This window comes from Epinephelus moara, chromosome 10 (assembly GCF_006386435.1).
Source record: "Epinephelus moara isolate mb chromosome 10, YSFRI_EMoa_1.0, whole genome shotgun sequence".
NCBI classification, from domain to species: domain Eukaryota; kingdom Metazoa; phylum Chordata; class Actinopteri; order Perciformes; family Serranidae; genus Epinephelus; species Epinephelus moara.
Genome location: NC_065515.1, coordinates 2,231,297 through 2,234,959, shown reverse-complemented (window position 1 = coordinate 2,234,959; position 3,663 = coordinate 2,231,297). Strand labels below are relative to the sequence as shown.

Here is a 3,663-nt window from a genome sequence, read left to right as displayed (position 1 = left end):
GTGACAACAACCCCGCCCACATTTAAGAGGACTGTCTGAACAGACCGAGGGTCTAGGTACCATGTCTGAAGGCTTACTGCTGGTTCCAAAGGTGCTGGACTGAAAGGGTTTGGTGGAGACAGGGCTTATGGATTCAGCCAGTAAGTCAGCATCAGTGCAGGATCACTGTCAGAAGGTTTTATAACTCACTCCCACTCCTCACTAGCTGGTTTGTGGCAGAGCCTCAACATGAAGGCGGAAGCGGAATGAAAGTGGGTAGGGAGAGGGAGTAGGGGGCGGTTTGGGAAAGGCCTGTGAGGGGCGTTATTGTTCTGAGTTGAAGTTTTTTCAAGGCAAGAGGTTCAGAGCGCTCCAGCAAAAACGGAGGTGTGTAGCAACACAAAAACACTGAGCATAAAGCTTCATTCTCATGAAAAACAATTACAAAAAGCCGCCTCCTGCTGCAAAAACACTCTGTGTGTGATCAGTGTCTTCGACCAGACGAATAACATGTCATTTTGAAAATGGGTGCAGTTCCCCTTTAAGTACAGTTTTCAGGTACTTGTAACGTTATTGAGTATTTCAACTCATCCACTACATGTCAGGAGGAAATACTGTGTTTTGCCAACACCTTTACAGAGATGTAAAATCCTGACACTGAGAGTACAATCAGTCCTGCAGCTCTGTGGTGTTTAACTCGTTTTAAACGGAACTGTCCCGGCGTGTATTTTCATCCTCTCACCAATAACGTTAACTCATTAAACACATCCTCCCGCCATCTTTACAAACTTTAAACTGTGTATAACAATTAAATAACGTTTAACGACATCCTGCCGAGATAAACTCACTAACCGGTGGTTTGTTTGACTGTTTCTGGCCGTGTTTTAGCCGTTCATATGTTAACGTGTTCGCTGCTGGTGATTTAACCGATGTTAGCCCCGCTTCCTGTGCAGAACTTCAAAATAAAACGTCACAGCGCTTCATAACTCGTAAAGTATTATTTGTTTTCATGTTTCTCTTAGAGTTTACGCTTCAGTTTTCTTTCTTATAATTATTGAACAGGCATAACTTACCTCCTTTACGTGAATTTTACTCCGTTCATTTTAAGTAAATATTGAGCATTTCCGCTCTAGAGCATGCTAACAGCTGTTAGCTTGACGGAGCTGCTAACAGGAGCTAGCCGTCGTTAGCTTCCCGGTAGCTACAGAGGCTAGCTAACACTTCAGACTACGGTTATAAATGACAGCGGCTGCTCACAGCTGTGTTCCTTCAGTCGAAGCACAAAGCTCAGCTCAGCAACGTCATGTTAAAGCCTAAAAACACGAGTCGGTGTCTCCGTGTTTACCTGTCCGAGCCTCCGTCTCCTCTCAGCAGGTGTATGGAAACACTTCCTCATTTACGTCACAACGGCCCTGAACGCTGAATGGTAAAAATATTAGTGACGTAAAGCAGGAAGGAACAGAGACGAACACAGTTAGAAAGTGTTTTCACATCAGACCTGGATGATTGTGACACATGTTTTAATGTTAAACGGGATTTTCAGTTTGAACTGTTAAAACAATGATGATTTACCAGATGGATTAATCTGCTGATTGTTTTGTGACACCAAGTTTGTTTGTTTGTTTGTTTGTTTAACCTCAACATCATCACTGACACATTACATCATCATTATTAACACTAACACAAGCACCTCAAATCTGTACTTTAGCACAGTACTTGAGTTGATGTCATTACTTTCCAACACATCAAATAGTATTCCTGCCCCCATGATCCTTTGTGCGAATTATGCGCACGACTTGCGGCGTTGAACCGAAATCGACGATTTCCAATGTTTACAGTAGCTGCTCTCTTCTTCTCTCCAACAGCAACTAGGAAATAAAAGGTGGAACACACCACCTGTTAGAGTTCAAACAGGATCATGTGATCATACGTCTGCCATCTTTGACAGACATCTCAAAGCAACCTAGCACGCTAACAGTTAGTATGCTAACAGTTAGCTCGCCTTGCTCCGTTGAAATATTGTTAACTTTAACATGTCCCGAGCAGCTTAAGGTGACATCTGCTCCTTCTAAAAATGATTTCTGATGACTTATTAAGAGACACTAACACATAATTCAGTATTAACTGTAGCTCCATGTAAAGTGAATAAACGTGATGTTTCCCAGCTAATCCTCCACCCGTCTGCGTTAAAAATGCTAAGTTAACATTAGTTAAATATTTGTTAAAACTAAATGTATTTGCTAAACTGAAGGCAAATGACTTTGGAAAAGAACCAGCGTTGGCGGTTAGCCACCAAGAGTAGCCACTATGGCAAGCCGTTTAACATTTAATCGCTAAGTTTGACTATCCGGAATTAGCATTATAGATATCAACAGCGCCATTTTGACTAGTCGTAATGTCATTGTGACTAATATGAATTTTAATTGAAGATATCTATAACGTCATTCTGACTAGTCAAAACTACAGTTACAGATATCTGTAATTAGATTCTGACTAGTCAAAACTCTTATTCAAGATATCTGTAATTCAGTTTTGACGAGTAAGATTCAAACTACTTTTGCCATACATGTGTATGGGATTCCTCATTATAGATATCTCCAATATAGTTGTGGATATCTGCAATTGAATTGGAGATATCTCTAATTCCAGTTTGAGATAACTACAGTTTAATTTTGACTAGTCATAATTCAAGGTCAAGATATCTACAACTTCATTCTGACTAAGTTTCAGATAGTCAGAATGAAGTTGTAGATATCTTGACCTTGAATGACCTAGAAAGGACCATGTAGATATTTTCAATTGATGATAATTAAAGATATCTTGAACTTGAATTATGACTAGTCAAAATTAAACTGTAGATATCTCAAACTGGAATTAGAGATATCTCCAATTCATTTGCATATATTCGCAACTACATTGGAGATATCTATAATGAGAAATCCCATACACATGTATGGCAAAAGTAGGCCTAGTTTGAATCTTACTTGTCAAAACTGAATTACAGATATCTTGAATAAGAGTTTTGACTAGGCAAAATTATGTTGCAGATATCAGTTATGAATGTCCAGTCTAGCTATTAAATGTTAAAACGGTTTGCCATATAGCCACTGGGACTAACCACAGACAGTCTATGGGAGCAACTAGCTTACTGCTACTTCCTCTATCTCACAGGAAGTTGTGCACATGATCATTTCTACAGTCGTGCCCTCAGGAATAAGGTGGATAAGCAGAAGTACCGCCTCCATTAAAACACCTCACTCTAGCCGTTTCTCAATATGCGTTCTTGTGCGGACTTGTGTTCTTGTGGACTTGTGACACATCATCAGTCACAGCCCAAGTACTCTTCCAATTCCAATTCCAATGTGTTCTCGCCACGTCCCTTTTACCGGGGATGCATCGGAGCAGACTTGTGTGGACTTCACACAGCCAGGTATCCCAGCATGCATTTTGCAACAATCATGGAAAATGACAAGTGAGGGAAAGGCGCGCAATTGTAAGTCGTAGCTACCGATGTGTTACTGTGTGTTGAGGTCCGCTAGATCACAGCGGTGTCAGCGCTCATAGATAATAAACTGCCCCACAGAGAGCAGCCTCTCTCTGGTCGTCCTTTTAAACTCGTCACTGATATCTCTGTCGTGGTTAAATATGAAATGTAATTCGTTTGGGGAATGTCTAATGGGCAAC

The 3,663-nt window shown here is 40.8% G+C and overlaps 1 protein-coding gene across 4 annotated transcripts in view; it reads right to left on the bottom strand.

The window, feature by feature from the left end:
* LOC126397089 (zinc transporter ZIP3-like) overlaps positions 1-1,397 on the bottom strand; it is a 7,979-nt gene extending 6,582 nt beyond the window's left edge. For 2 of the 4 annotated variants that reach the window (XM_050055585.1, XM_050055583.1), the window contains exon 1: positions 1,053-1,387. The gene's annotated coding sequence lies outside the window, so the exon portion shown is untranslated. Of the gene's footprint in view, positions 1-1,052 lie in introns of all 4 variants that reach the window. The other 2 variants (XM_050055586.1, XM_050055584.1) reach the window with 2 other exon arrangements.
* Between the last annotated feature and the right edge of the window lie 2,266 nt (positions 1,398-3,663).